The 16,585-nt window shown below is 45.8% G+C and overlaps 1 pseudogene; it reads right to left on the minus strand.

The window, feature by feature from the left end:
• Window positions 1–1,132: 1,132 nt before the first annotated feature.
• Window positions 1,133–15,333, minus strand: LOC128350561 (ubiquitin-conjugating enzyme E2 C-like; annotated as a pseudogene).
• Between the last annotated feature and the right edge of the window lie 1,252 nt (window positions 15,334–16,585).

Here is a 16,585-nt window from a genome sequence, read left to right on the forward strand (position 1 = left end):
CGCTCCGCAAACCTGCTTTTTACAATCGTGAGTAGCCACTGCGTGCCTTTGCACCGTACCTACTCATGAGTAGACCCCCTGTCGGGAGGCAAAAAGCCGCCTCCTGGCTCGGGGGTCTCCCGAGTATGCCCTGCGCACTCGCGCAGGGCATACTGGGGTTTGCGGGGGCTGTGCGGCCCCTGAGCTCCCCAGCCCCTGCCGTCTCCGTCTCGGAGCCGGTAACCGTGTTGGTGGCTGATCCGGCCACCCAGGGCTCCCTGTCCGCTCATCTGTGGTGAGAGCGGGCTTAGCCTGCTCTCCCTGCAGTTTTAAAAAAACCTGGTCTCACAGATCGTGAGACCTGCCTCACTGTTTTGAATTCAAACTGAGAGGTTCTCCCTCTCTCTGCATAAGAGACTGTTAGAGGCTATTCCCACGATCAGGCAAAATCGGACTAGGGTCGCCTAGCCCGATTTCCCCTGACTTTGAGAATCACCGGGCTCGCAGGTGAGCCCGGTGGCCTCCCTCTGCACCCTCTGCTCTATGAACCTGGGGTCCCATGGGGCAACACGCCTCCAGCTGCAATAAAAGCAAGCCCTCTGCGCACCATTAACCCCAAGTGCAGCCTGGGCTGTACACATCAAGTTTTAGTGTGGGGCTGGGTTGGGTGGGGCACCTCATGTCCTCCCCATCTCCATCCAATCCCTGAAAGTGCTCGTCACCCTCCCTGCCACTCTCCAGGGAGTCCCATGTTTTCCCCTGCCCCATTCAACCCCCCAAACTTCTTATCACCCTCCCTGGCACTGGCCAGGTCTGTGTAGGGGGAGCTTTGCACTTGCATTTGGAAAGAAACACACCAGCTTCATAAAATACCCATTAACTTGGTTTGACAGTAATACACAGTCAGCCCTTTCATTAGCAAGGTGGGGGCAGGTGTTTGCCATCTCTGATCCTGCTTCTGCCACAGATGCAGGCAAAGACCCTATGCTAGCATCAATGGGTTAAAAGGCAGTGCACCCTTCTGACCCCACGCATCTGCCCACTTTGTCAGTGAGCCATAGGAAGATGCTTCCAGGCAGTCTTGTGAAGGCAACTCTCACCACCTGCACCTCCCTGCTGTTGCCAACTAACCTCAGGACCAGGGCCACAGGGCCTAAAGGGACAGCACCCCTGTCTCCTCCAGGCACCCACCACCACCACCCTCAGGGTGTGTGGGCAGGTCCACAGGCTCCTCCACCATGATGACTCCACTGGACTTGCATATATTGGGCTTGATGCAGCAGGCCATGATCATGTTGGGCACAAGATCCTTCTCAACAGCTAGCCAGGTGTAGAGGGTGCACCACCAGGCATTCAGCCTCCCATACACCTGCTCAACCATGATCCTCACGCTACTGCGCCTGTGGTTGAAGTTCCTCTCCAGGGCATGATAAAGGGTGACAATCCACTCCTTCAGGCTGTATCCATGGTCCTCAAATATCACTGGCTTCACCTGTCACCCACCAACCTCCATGGGTGCTTTGTTCACCTGGGTACCAGTGCAGAGCTTTGAAGTGAGTTCGGAGATCCAGAAAATGGCTGTATCATGGCTTCTGCCCAACTCCCCAATATAGTCATCCATGAACCACCCTGTCAAGTCTACCACATCTTGCAGTGTCATGGTGTAGTAGTGCTTCCACCCAAAGTACTCCTCGTGCCATTGAGGAAGGGGTACCAAAATCTCCACATGTGTACCATCAATGCAGCCAGGGACGGCCTGGTGAGGTGTGACCTCTGGGTCACACCCCATTGGGCAGGCAGACTTGTATTGCTGGGAAGGTTGGGAGCCTCTGCCACCCCCCCTTTATCAAGTATTGCTTGGCAGCATATGTTCCTGGCCTCCCGCTGCTCTCCATCCAGCTGCTGTACTTGCCACCCCCACCCCCAGTGGCATCCACCCCAGATAGGAATGTGCTTTGGTGCAGGGCACCAAATATACTCAGCACACAAACCCCTCCTCCCCGCTCTGGTCCTTTCTATTATTGTGGTTCCAGAAACAGCACAAAACTGCAGTTATGACGTCCACATTTGGATGTATTACTTTGGTGGCCAAACCTCAGGTCTTAGTGGTGAACATTACTGCAAACCAAAGGTTCAAATTGGAATTTGGTGAGGCAAACTGTGGTTGCACATATTCAGACGTAACCCACTTCCAACCTCTGCCCCGTTTAACTCCAGTTTCGTGATATGTCTGAATTCAGCCTACATGTATGAGCAGTGTAAGATATTCCCCTTAGGGGATGTGGCCACTGTGGGAAAAGCATCTGCATGTGTGCATGCAGAAGGTTCCAAGTTCCCTCTCTGGCATCTCCAGTTAGGACTGAGAAAGACTCCTGCCTGCAACCTTGGAGAAGTAACTGCCAGTCTGTGTAGACAATACTGAGCTAGATGGACCAAAGTTTTGACTCACTATATAGCAGCTTCCTGTGTTCCTAAAAGGCAACAGCAGAGGACCATCTCAGGTGGGCTCTTGGCAAAGAGCTGCTCTGATGGAGGTGGGCAGCAAGTGAGGCAGGCGATGCAGTGGGTGGGGGGACACTCTGCCTCCCCATTGACACTTTAACAATTTGCTGCTTGAGGTGACTGCTTTATTTTCCTTATGAGAAGACTTCCCCTGATCTCTGTCAAGTGTATGTTCAGAGATAATCTCAGATTTGATGCTGCACAATGTGTGAAATGGCCTCAAGTGTATCTAAAGAAGAAGAAAAATAGGACTAAAAACACATCCTTGCAAAAAAGCATTATTTACAACACTGAGTTGTTCTCACCTGCCAAACATTATTGTATTATTCATTTGTGGTCTAAAGGAAAGTAAGGGCCCATTTGTTGCAGGCCTTACATGTCAAATAGATTTTCAGAACATTTAATTAAACAACAGTGCTGGTCAGAGTTGGGAAGCATGGGGGATGTTGCTTTACATTTCCTACCTGGAAGCATTATGAAGTCCAGAGATGAAGTTTCACACTTCCCATGAAGAGCCCCTAGTCCAAATTGTCAGGGGAGCTGCTTTCCCTCTACTCTGTCTTTCAAGCCAAATGAGACTCTACTCGTTATTTCTGTCAGAAAGCTTGGCTGAATCTCTTTCCAGATCCTGAAAGGCTAGCCAGCTGTCTCTCAGAACAAAAACACTTGAGGGCAGAACTTTGAGAACCTGCTTCCTGATAGCCCTAAAACATGTCTGTATGAGATGGCCTGGCAGAAATCAGTGGCCATGTTGTCCAAGTCAATGCCAACATTGCTGACCCACTGGGGCAGCTGTGCATGTGAGCTGGCTCCAGCACTGTTGTGCAGCTACTACAAACAGCACACAAACACTCACATGGCACTACTTCAATTGTTTCCAATGGAAGAGCTGGCATCCCATCCATAGCTGGTAAAAGGCACACCTGCACACTGCCACCACTTGTGCCTCCAAGGACACTGTCAGGTCCAGAAGTACCCCTAAGCTGTGAACTTTGTCTTTCAGGGAGAGTGTGACCCCATCCAAGACTGCTCAGATAATTGCTTCTACAGTTATCCACATAGCTCTTCAGCCAACCAACCACTACACCATGAACTCTTGGGCGTGCCAGATCCATGTGAAACTTGCAAATGACAAGTTATGTGTGTATATACCTGTTCTGAATTCTTCCAAAGCTTAAACATTGCACAGAATTTGACCACTGAGTGTCAACTAATAATTTCACCCACTTACTCCTGCTAAACATTCAGACATTTTAAAGACATGGTTACTTCCAGCACATGTTGTGTTCTCAATTTAGAATTCCACTAGAGTATAAGAACTTGCAATGTAACATCATAACCAAATTATCACTACTACACTTGTAGACCTACAAAAGCATGGAAAAGAATCCCTTTTGGCTTGGTAGGAGTCTAAGAATAATCTCTTTAACTACAGCTGTCTGATCAATGTGAAAATATGGCACACCATTTTAATTTGAGTTGTAAGCATCCCATATGTCCCAGTACACTAAAAATAAACCAGCCTTTTTAAATATGCCATAACACAAATTTATCACTCATTAGCTGGATATACCAATTAGATCCAGATGGGGGCTTGATCCATCCAATTAATGTAGCTATCCTAGCTAATATGTTGGGTTCAGGGAATTAATCAGTGTTTCTGGATGCTTGTGACTCATAAGATCTGAAAACTGGAGAAATGTGCCTACATAAGATCTCCAAAACATAGCAACTTCTACGCGCATTTGCTTTAAATTTGGATTCCAATCTCTGGACCAGTTCAGTTGTCATGTGGAACCTCAATTAAAGCTGGGCTCCAGACAATAACATTGAGCCTCAGTGGCATGTGTCTTCCCTGCTCCTATCCCATGCTATCATCCACTTCCATCTAGGTTAAAATCAACCAATCTTGGTTTATTCTAGCCTACCTACTTCAAATATACTGAGCTCTGAATTGAAGGTTTGAATTAAGTTACAGATCTTGGCTTATTATAAATATTTAGGCTTATCTGGTCAGTTCAGAGACTGATGAGTTCAAACATCACGAACCAATCTTGGTTTTATTTTAATCTAGATAGGAAGTGGACAATGTAGGGATGGAGGGGGAAGCACATATGTCTGAATCTCAGATGTTATGTGGAGCTCAGCTTTAACCAAGTTTCTGTGTGACATATGAACTATAAAAATAACCATCGTATTCACATTCATATCTCTTCAGTTGATTCCAAGGAATTTTGCAGCTACTCCATATGAAGTGGCTCAGCTGGATTTTGAACAGTTTCTCCCCATGTCACCCACTAATTTAGTCATGAGCATCAAAATCACAAGATTAAGAACACATACTGGTAGTGAATGAATTGTGTTTCCTTTCTTGAAGACACCAATATTCATTTAAATCTCAAAGAAACATTAGTGCACTAAACTGGTAGAACTGATTCTTTGCTTGTGTTTTAAGTTTCTGTGGAAGCAAGCAGCTGAGGTGCATAATAAGGCCATGTCCCTTGAGATAAGGAGCTATATTGAGAGCCCACTGTAAAATGCAAGGGACCTCGATAGATAATAATAATAATAATAATAATAATAATAATAATAATAATAATAATAATTAATAATTCAATTTCTATACCGCCCTTCCAAAAATGGCTCAGGGCGGTTTACAAAGAGAAATATCAAATAAAATGGCTCCCTGTCCCCAAAGGGCTCACATTCTAAAAGGAAACATAAGACACACACCAGCAACAGTCACTGGAAGTACTGTGCTGGGGTGGATAGGGCCCAGAGACCCAGTTTCCTATCCTAGCCTGTTGTTTACAGGATACTGCATGGAATGCTCAGCCTATGGCTCTGGACAGCAGGGAGCAATCGATGGATCCTTCCATTTCATTCATGCCACATCTTGTCGTTTGCTCTTTTCAGAAACCTTCATTGCAAATCATAAAAGGTGATTCCTGTTTTAGAAACAGAGCACTAAGAATTACTGCCCTGACATTGTAATTTTCAAGGTTTTCATTACATTTCAACCAAGGAAATGAAATCTTGACAAACTACAATAAAAATAGTTGTTGTAAAGCAATGTACCTGACATCATGTCTGATTTTTTAAAAATAAAGATTATTTATTAAAATGTCTCGAATAAAGATACATTTCCGTTCCTTGGTATTTATTGTTCCATCAGCTCTGGAAAAGGAGCTGATGGTGAGTGCTTTGATAATAAATGGACTGAAAAGACACCTGGAAGTTTTTCACAGAGGGCTTTTAAAGCCCTTTAACTCACATCTCCTCAGGAATGAAGGGGGTGCGTTCACATATCAGCTGTGAGAAGTCCCTGTGAGTTATCGGGGAGCAGTTCACTCACAATTTTCACTGCACGTTAGAGCCCAATTTATATCAGGGGGTTAAAAAAAATCCACTATTTGCATTGTTTTGGGGGGACAACTTTGATTTCACAGTAAAGCCTCCCAGTAAATTCGAAGTAAAGCCTGCTGTGTGTAAAAGTCCCTGCAGGGAATTACACCAGAGATTATGGCATCTCCAAAACAGCAGTGCTCTGTTGGGGATTAATTACTCTGCTTCCTCAGATATGAGGGGAAACTCATATCAATGTCATGCAATGCAAAGCTGTGTTTCATATTGTGGCTCTTTTTTAGACCAAGTGAACAGGATACTGGGACAAAATAGCTCTTGTAAAGTGGAGACACATGGGGATTGGGGGCAATAATTAATTAGGGTAAACTTAAGGCAGCACACAACAAGAAATGGTGGAGGATGCCTGCAAAGACATCTCATTGTCATGGCCATGCCTATTGCTTTTTTAAAGCATGGGCCAGATTCCAGCCTGCAAGGATCCAGATGAGTATGCTAGTTGATGTCTTCTTAATAGCAACTAATGGCTCAGCAGGCTAATATTTACAGGAGTGTCCCTTTGATGAAGCAAGGTGAGACAATCACTTTAGGCGGCAGATTATTGAAATGCCAAGATGTTCCCTGCTGTCTCCATCAGAGTAGTTCTTTGGGGCCAATCTGACGATTGCAAACTTTACAAGGAGTTCCTCTCCCCATTTTCATTGCAAAGCTTGCAAGAAGTACAAAGAGAGAAGAAGTGGTTGCTAGCCGGGATGTGCTCAAGCCAGTTCAGCACAGCTTTTGGGAAGTGCTGAACTGCCTTGGGTGCCTGCAGCCAAACTGGTTTGGTGGGGTGGGGAGTGGTTCCCTTAAGGAGGAGGTAAGCAGGTCCTTACTTGCTCCACTGTTGCCCGGCCACTTTTCCTGGCACAGCAGGGGTAGAGCCACCATTGTACAAACAGGTTCAAAGAAGCTGGGCTGCCTCCCTCAAGGGGCCACTACCCCAAGGAGCCATCGGTGCCACCCCCACAACTACCACAGAGCAAGGATTCCCCAGCTGCAGACACACCCTCTTAAACTCTCGGGGCCAGGTGAGGGACTGCCGCCACACTGAGAGTCCCAGAAGAAGCATGTCTGGCCACTAGGACCCACCCCACAGCTTCCTGAGCCTTGCGCTGGTCCAGCTTTTCCAGCCGAAGCTGGAGGGGCTGGTGAGTAAGCAAGTGAGGGAGCTCATGGCTTCAGCTCAGCAAGCTGTTCTGACTCTGATAAACTTTGTTGGAGAGGAGGAATCAGCTGGCTTTTCAGGCCAAACTTGGGGCTGGTGAATGAGCAAGCATAAGGGAGGGGGTGAGAGCTGGGATGTACTAAAGACCAGATGTCACAAAAAAATGCGGCGCCACAAAAAAAAGAGGAGGGCCATCTTCAATTCTTGAACATGGGCCCCTTCATGGCTTACTATGCCCCTGGGGCACAGCACTCGTTCTAGCAAAGTCTGTGCATGACTGCGGCGCTGTTCTCTGCAGCCTGTGCACACAGCATCAGCACACAAAGGGCTGCCACATGCATGCTGATGTTGCATGTGCAGGCTGCAAGGAACAGCACCGCAGCTGCACACGGCCGTTACTTGAGCATGCGCTGCACCCGGGAAAGCGGCAGGGTGGCAGTGGAGCAGGTAAGGAGCTGCTTACCTGCTCCTTAAGGGAACTGCTCCGTGCCCTGCCCGCACCTGCACGAACAGCTCATGCACATCCCTAGGATAAATATAAAATACAATAGAAAGCAATTTTAAAACTTTTTTAAAAAGAACAACCAGTTTTTAAAATCAAATTTAAAAATCAAAAGGTAACAAATGGTCTTTCTTTACCTAGTGTCTAAGAGAACCAAGCGATGAAGCCAGGTGAACCTCACTGGGGAGGCTATTCCATAAGCGGGGTGCAACCACCAAAATGTCCCTCTCCCTAGTAGACACCCACCTGACCTTATTTGGCAGGGGCACTCAGAGCAGGGCCTCAGAAGAAGATCTTAGGGTCCAAGTCGGGACATATGGGGCAAGGCGCTCTCTCAGGTAACCTGGTCCCAAGCCATTTGGGACTAATCACATGCTAGTGACTACCCTACATTCTAAATCCTACATTATATCTAGTATTTAAATCCTGGGTAGAGAATGTATGTTTTACAATTCAGATGATCTCATTTGAACACATGTAGAGGAATCTAATCATGTGTTGAAAGTATTAGCTGAACTGGCCTTCTGTTACATATATCTTACAATATGCTTCTAAGGACATTCTACAGTTTCCTAGGAAAAGACATCTACCAGGTATAAGGAACAGAACGAAGGCTACAATCCTATGTACTTTATTTATTTATTTATTTATTTTATTTGATTGATTGATTGATTGATTGATTGATTTCTATACTGCCCTTCCAAAAATGGCTCAGGGCAGTTTACACAGAGAAATAATAAATAAATAAGATGGATCTAGAAGTAAGATTTATCTCGAAGTAAGCTCCACTAAATGCAGTGGAGTTTAAACATGCATAGGATTGTGCTGCTATATACAGCTAGGCCTAGAGGAATCATAGCACAGAGCCATCCTGCATACCTCCAGTCAGAGGTGTATCTAGGGAAAATAGTGCCTAGGGCAAGCACTGAAATTGTGCCCCCTGTCCAAACATCTGACACCCATCTTTCAGATAAGTTTACCATAATATTAGCTCAAAAATACAAGTCAAGCTCGTTAATCTTTTAATATTTCAAAAACTATTTAGCAGTGGACGTAGCCAGGCCAAAAAATGCTGGGAAACTACAAATTTTAGTATGCTGGGGCTCATGAAATACCCAAATACTATGTGGAGGTGTTCTTGGAAAACTAAACAGAAGTGCCTGTCTAATTCTCTACTATGCATTATAGCATCACTATTACATAAGTTTTAAAATTAAATGGAGAATTTGACTTTTTCCAGATACTCTGATAATAATTAAAGGATATGCAGAGTAAACTATGTCACTGCTTGGAATATATTCTAGTATTTCAGAAAGACAGTTAAAATGAGAGAAAGAGAGCAAGAAACTTCCAGTGGGCCTTAATACAAAGGATTTTTCACTGATTCAAAGACAAACGCACCATTAATAGCCAGATTATTAAGACATCACATTTAACTCACTTATCACAAGAAGCAAAGTAAGAGCAAATGAATACAATCCTAGCTCATAAGCTTCAGCTCAGTATTCACAAACCCTGATTCTCTGTACATAGTGCCAAACTGAATATGTGTACAGGGACTTATATTAATTTTTTCAATTTTTTTTACCTGTAGCCCCTTTGGGGGGCCTACTAAAGGCCATGGGGGGGTCTGCAAAGGTTCCCCCTCCCCCGCTGGCCTCTAGGGCCTCGCAGAGACCATTTGAGCATGTGCAGTGGCAATTTTTTAAAATATTTTTTTTAAAAAAATTGCCGCTGAAAACAAAATGGCCACCGCACATGCTCAAATGGCATCTGCGAGGCCTGGCATGTCCTAGGGCTTCACAGAGGCCATTTGAGCATGTGCGGTAGCCATTTTATTTTTGGTGGGCATTTTTTTTTAAAAATGTAATTTTAAGAAATGGCGCCCCCCTTCAAGTGGTGCCCGGGGCACGTGCCCTGCCTGCCCCACCCTAGATACGCCCCTGCCTCCAGTAGATTCTGTTTTTCAGACACCACTAGTAAACAGCAGTCTTGGGTCTGCAAGGTGTGCTGTTCTGGTCATATGCTGGCACCCATGTAGTGAGACACTCTAAACTTCCTGCTGAGAGGAAGTTATTTTATTTTATTTTATTTTATTTTATTTTATTTTATTTTATACACTTATATCCTCCAAGCAGCTCAGAGCAGTGTACATTATTATTTTTATCCTCACAACAAACCTGTGAGGTAGTTTAGGCTGAGAGATACACAACTGGCCCAGAGTCACACAGTGAATTTCATGATTGAATGGGGATTCGAACTCGGGTCTTCCTGGTCCTAGTCCAGCACTCTAACTACTACACTATGCTGTCTCTTAGAGGTTAAAAGTTGAAAGAGGCAGTGCTATCAACTTCAAGTTCTTACCTGCAGACACCCATTTGGTTCTCCCAGTTATAAATGCATTTATGTCAGATCTGGTTCCTTCCTCAGGTACATTCATCCTGCTCACTTTGAACAGATTCTTTGACTTCAACCCTAATCAGTGAATGACAGTTTTGGATGGCCACTTTTGATTCTGACCTTGAATCTTAGACTAAAGACTCTGGCAATGCTAGTGGTCCCTGTTTGTGCAGATATTCAGGCGTGGGTGTCACTAAGGGAGAGGCGGCCCATGTTCGCCCCTCTCCCCGTGGGGGGGGACCTCAGAGTGAGGGAGATAATGAAGAAAATAGGGAGGGGTGGAGCTGGGGGCCCTCAGGAGCTCGGGGGCCCAGGTTCTTTGTACCCATCTGCTCAATTATAGCTATGCCCCTGTATTCAGGCCTGTGTCCTCATGGACTACACTAATGCACACATTTGTTTTCCTAGTTAAATGCTCATTTTGCAACATGGGATTCTGAAGAAAAGTTTTTAAATGTAAGCCCCAGTCCTTCTTAACGTTTTTCTACAAACACAGGGGAACATGGCTGTCAGTTATGTTAACTAAAGATACAAGAAAAGTGTATTTATTTGTCTAATTAGTTCAACTGCTTTGTATAGACAGATGTGATGTGTTTGAATGGAAACTATTTCCCAAGTTCCATCACTTTGCATTGGACTCAGTTGTAACTTTACCTTTTGTTTTGTTCCTAAAATCTTTGAGTATATACTTCCCAAAAGAATGGCTAGAGCCCAAACACATATTATGTTTTGGTTTGTTTTGACATGTTTTTACATGTGTATCTCTCTGACTGACCCACCAGAGGCCCCAAGGTAGCTTATAAAACAATCAAATCACAAATACAACAGTGTAAGGATATACATATAATCAATGGTGGGACATCTTCTTTGTGTCAGCCCTGCAGTCCCCATTGAGGCCTGGAAGGACATAGAAACTTTCATAACTCTTCCAAAATCCTGCTAGAATGGGTCCCATAGGCCTCCCTAGAGAGGGAATTCCACAAGGAAGGTACCACCACAGAAAAGTGGAAAAATGAGCAAGATTTCATTAGATGATATGGAAATGGAGCACCATTCACATTGACATAATGTGCTCCTCACAGCTAGTTCCAGTGAACAGCCTAATTGCCATGTTTTGGACCAGCTGAAATTCCTGGACAGCCTACAAGAGCAGTCCCATAAAACGTGTGTTCCAGTGTTCCATCAGGTGTCATGATCCACTCATGTCCACCTGAGACGGACACCAAAGAAGAGGCAGACCCCAAAGCAACATTCAAACCAGTTCCCATGGAGCCAACCCCAGACTCAGACCCAGAGGAGGGTCCCAGTCCACATGCTTACCACCACTGCAAAGCCTGGACAGAGCTACAGGGACAATGCAAGAGTGCTTGCCTGGCAGTACAGCCAGGATTGCCACAAAAGGCCTACCTGGAAGTAGGTGAACTTTTAAGAATCAAGGGAGAGACTGAACCTATCTGCCACCACTAACAAGGAAGCTCACAGCTCCAGAGTAACAGCCTTTATAAGCCTGCCTCAAACCATCACACCCTGCTGGAACAGTAGCTCCTCTTTAGCTGCTGACTCTGGTTCCAGAGCATGTGCTCTGCTCTCCAAAACCTTGAACCTGAGGGAGCTCTCTCTCAAGCCTTCCCTGCTTTCAAACCCCTGCCCATTGTGTTACCCACCAGCCCTCAGTGACTGGGCAACCTGATCTTGGTCCCACCAACACATCCTGAGACCTCAATGTGAGGCCTTGCTCTCCCTGAAAAAACACTCCTAGACCTAGACTTCTGGCTTTGGGCTTATAAATTGTAATCCTTGAGCCTAGCCATTATGGAGAACTCTGATGGATCACCCCATCTAGACCAGTATCATGTTTCTCACTGTGGAGAACCAGATAGAAGCCCACAAGCAAATCATGAAAGCAATAATTATTCTATGATGTGACTCCCCAGCAAGTGCTACCCAGGTTTTGTTGAGTTACCATGTTTAGTGGCCACTGATATATCTAAGTCCATGATATATCTCTAAGCCGATGGCCATTGGAGCATCTTGTCGCCGTTAATTCCATAAATTAAGGTTAAACTCAAGAGAGCTTAATGTCTCAACTAGGAAAGAGCTAAGCCAGCTCCCCATTGCCTGTTGTTGTATTTTTCCTTCCTTCCTGCGCAGCTCCTGTGGTTGTGACAACAGTGATACAGTCTTGTAGACAGCTGGATTAAAAATATAAATAAGCAACAAGGAGAGCACAGGTCAGCATTCAAAGATGCAATTTTTACGTACATGCATGGGAGAACTACGTTTGCCGCTGGAGCATTGTTTCTCATGCAGTAGTTCCCAGTGCCAAAGAAACAAGCCACTTCTCAAACTGAACAGTGTTTTATTTCTTCAGCAATAGAAACACTGCTACTTCAAGAACACCTGGGTGTGAGCAGGGCAGTCCTTGGGGCAGGGCAAGCAGGATGATTGCCTGGGTCCTGCTTTTGTTGCTGCCTTTAAAATGAACTAGAAGGGGGCCCCACACTGGCTGATTTGCCCCAGGCCTCACACCCCACCAGTGCTCTCTAAGGAACGCCTTGCTGTGAGCACAATTCTCCACTCTGCATTTTTTTTTAATCCTGCCCGAGCAGCCTGTGATACCATAGAGACCAGGGGAAAGTGTGTCTTGGCCTCTAGAATGGCCACAATATGCCTTGCTGCTCTCACAGTGTATTGTGATATTCGTGGAAGCTGGGGCACTCTTCCCCCTGGCCTCTGCATTGGCATGCTGCTTGTTGTATGGGCACACAAGCTGTGGCACTGAGGAAGGAGTGCTGGTCATGTGGGGAGAGGGTAGGTAGGAGCCTTCCTTTCCCCACCCTCCCTAGGCCCATCCCAAATGGTCATGTGAATGACCTTACTTGGGGACAAAAATTGATCTCCAATACCTGTGGTCAACCTCCCACATTTCATGGATCTTGCAGCTGATTCAGTAATTCACCATGTAGTACCTTACAGTATGTAGGACCCTTATTCCTGCATTCCCTGTCCATCATAAGAATGAGCATTTTGGTAGTATATAATAATTCTGAAACAATCTGGGGTGGGGGTGAGGGAGACAATGGGGCGATTCTCACTACCAACAAAAATCAGGCTAGGAGAGCCTAGCCCGATTTTTGTTGGTCGTAAGAACCACCAGGCTCGCAGCCGAGCCTAGTGGTTCTTGAGTGAGTAACCCGCTTGAGAACCCCTGCTAAACAGCAGGTTTGCGGAGCGAGCGCTCCAGCAAACCTGCTTTTTAGGCTCGTGAGCAGCCCCCCAGCTGGGAGGCGAAAAGCCGCCTCCCGGCTCGGGGGTCTCCCCAGTATGCCCTGCGCACTTGTGCAGGGCATACTGGGGCTTGTGGGGGCCATGCAGCCCCTGCTGCCCTCACCCCCCGCCAGCTCCGTCACGGAGCCGGCCATTGTGTGGGCGGCCGATCCGGTCGCCCAGGGCTCCCTGCCTGCTCGTCTGTGGGGAGAGCGGGCTTAGCCCGCTCTCCCCGCAGTTTTAACAAAAGCGGGTCTCACGGATCGTGAGACCTGCCTCAATTAAATTTGCTTCTTTCGCTTTCAAAATATATTTAGCATAACCCATCTGCAGAACCTGTACATCTATGCAAATTAAAGCAGATTAGGATAATATACTAAAGCTCCATCCGCTGGTCACTCCATTTCTTTTCTAAAAGAAATAATCCACTTCTCAGATTCCAACCCAGTAAACAGCTTAACACTACCTCCATGCCATATAACACAGTTTCCTGAACTAAAAAAGCCCGCAACTGACAGTTCTTTCACGCAATGAATGTAAAAATGATCCATTTAAGTACAAGTAGTAGATGATACTAGTCTGCTGTTAAGACACACCTGAAAGGGAATAGAAGGAGTGAAACTGAGGGAAGGGGGGAGGATAGAATTGTAATTAAACATTTAACAATCTTAATTGTTCTGCCTCCTTCTGCTCAGCTTCCAGCAGCTGAGAACAAAGCCAACAACAGCTCTGAATGAAGCAGCTACCTACAAATAAAAGAGGGACCAGCTGTACAACAAGCCTATTTAAATGTACCATGTTTTCAAAACAACAAAAGTGGAAGAGTTTGCATTTTTAAAAATCCCAATTCAGAGCTTCTGTGTAGATGCCATTTCAGGACACTAAAATAATTTAAGGATTGTCCCGTGTGGCAAACCAAGGTCCTTCCAGTCCAATATTCTGTTTTCAACAGTGGACAGATGAATGCTTTTTGGAAGCCTGCAAGCAGAGCATGAACGTAATGGATATCCTGTATTGTTTGCCCTGGGCATCAAGTATTCAAAGGCTGGCTTCACATGATCTGCTGGCAAGTAAGTTGGAGGGAACCTCTCTGGCTCCCAAGGAGTGCACACTCCCAGAAGATGTATCCTCTGAACCCATTACTTCCCTTTTCTGAACCCTCTGCCCAACTTCCAACCCACTTCTGTAACCAAGATTTGAAGTCAGGCAGAGGGAAACAGAGTTTGACAACATGCCCGCTGGGAGTCCACACTCCCTGGGAAACAGAGGTTCTCACCAACTTAATTGTAGGTAGATCATACAAAGCCACCCTAATGTTGTAGTTCTGTATACATATATGAAAGTCCCATTAGCTGCCATACCAATAGCCACTGATGTATCCATCTTGCATCATTTATATATTAAGGAACAACAAAAACATGTTTGTGTATACATCAACCAGCAGGACAAAATATCATATAAAATTTAACAGTAATCTATAATAAAGTGTGGCATTTGTATTCAGAGCACACAAAGACAGAGGGAAATAGGAGAGGGAAGGAAAGAACATGTACCCCAAGGGTGTACACAGGAGGCAGGAACAGTGGAGGAGGGTGGATTGGGTCCCCTGGCTCTTCATATGCTTAGCATATGATTCGTGAAGGCATTTCTTGTAGTTTGGCTGGTTCTTCTGGAGTTTTGCAGCATCCATGTTCAGGGGGTTTTCAATGTTGGGCTCTCCCAATAGGCTCTGGATGGAAAACAGGATGGTCTGGAATAGAGGACCAACCATTGTCCTTGGGGATATCTAGACAGATGTTTCCCTACAGATACACATTGAGGTGGTAGCAGGGGGGTGAGGAATTTGACAGTGGGAGTGTTGAAGAGGTAGCCACTGGGAAACTCCAAATTCAGTTTATACCATTCCAGCTGCTCCATTAACAGTCCCAATTCATTCAAACAGATTGTCTGACTCAGAAAAGGCAGAGATTCCTCTCCCTCCAGACATCATGAGGGTCATCAGCTCCTGCTGCAGACTGCTGTGGACTGAGCAGTGAGCGGAACCGCTGCCAAGCTCAACCACCTTCTGTGGGGCAGTGGCCAAGGCAGTGGGGTGGGTGTTCTGCAAGGCCATGATGGGCTGCTCCAGTGGGGTTTGCTGCTTCTGTTCCTGTGGTGTGCTTGGCTTTTACTTCCATTAATGTTTCATTTTTTTAAAAAGAAATAGCCATCTAAGGCCCCTGCTGCAAGCATCATGGAGTTCTATTCCTCAACATCCATGCTGTTGAGGAATATATGTGAGTTTTCTACCACATTGATGGGCCCATGAGATGTGGAGAAATCCATCCAAAGTAGAAAATCTCAGGACTCCTCTTAAGGAGACATTTTGGGAAACTTTCTCAGCTTGTTTCTCCACATCCCACATCTTTTCTACCCACCTGGCAACCTGCCTTCCTCTTGCTGTAGCTCGCAATTGCAAGCTCAACAAACAATAATTTATGTTGTTATGTGTTCATGCTGAACAGTTTTATCAGTTCAGTGGTTGGGCTGAGTTTGGGAAGGTGGGGTATTCCCTTTATTTTGTAAGGGCAGTTCATATGTCTATGTTGTTGGGTTTTTCTTTTTAAACTTGATTCACCACGAATGTACATACAGCTCTGATTATGCTCTTCTAACAAACAAGTCTCCCTGGATTTAATGTGACTCACCACTTTGTCATTGATGGGCCATTAGTCTGCCTAAGTGGAGTTGCTGAGGGCTATACTTCCAAACATAAATATGTGCCAGAATCATCCACATGGAGGACAGCAAACATAAGTGAATGGGGAAAAGGGATGCCTCTGAAATTATCTGCCTCTCAATTGCTGGAGTTTGGAGATGCAAATTTCCTGGCCTTGTTTCCAAAATGGAATGGATGTTGTAGGACATGTTCCATTTTTTGTTTCTGAACAGAGCACTACACACACACAGTTGACCACCATTTTCAGTTCCTTCAAGTCTCTCCCCCCTCTACAATACCAGTGTATACTGGTAACATATTTGCTAACAGGCAAAGATGCAACTTCTGAAGTGGTAACCCTCTTATATTTAGCAGGGGAAGGCTAACTGTGAAGCTCTTCTCACAATCAGTGAGAAGAGGTTCTTGGCAGTCTGTGGGGAGAGCAGGTTTGCCCAATCCTCCCTGCAGATGAGCACTCACCCGCTGGGTGGTCAGATCGGCTGCCCAGACGAGTGGTGGCTCTCCCATGGGCCAACCGTGCCTCACCATGCCTCGCTCGGGCACTCCGGGGATCAGCTGCAGGGAAGCACTGCCGCTTAGCACCCACCCTCCGGAGCCCCAATAATGCACTGTGTGAGTACATTACTGGGAGCCCCCTGCCCCCCCC

The sequence above is a fragment of the Hemicordylus capensis genome, chromosome 3, assembly GCF_027244095.1.
Source record: "Hemicordylus capensis ecotype Gifberg chromosome 3, rHemCap1.1.pri, whole genome shotgun sequence".
In the NCBI taxonomy this organism is placed as follows: domain Eukaryota; kingdom Metazoa; phylum Chordata; class Lepidosauria; order Squamata; family Cordylidae; genus Hemicordylus; species Hemicordylus capensis.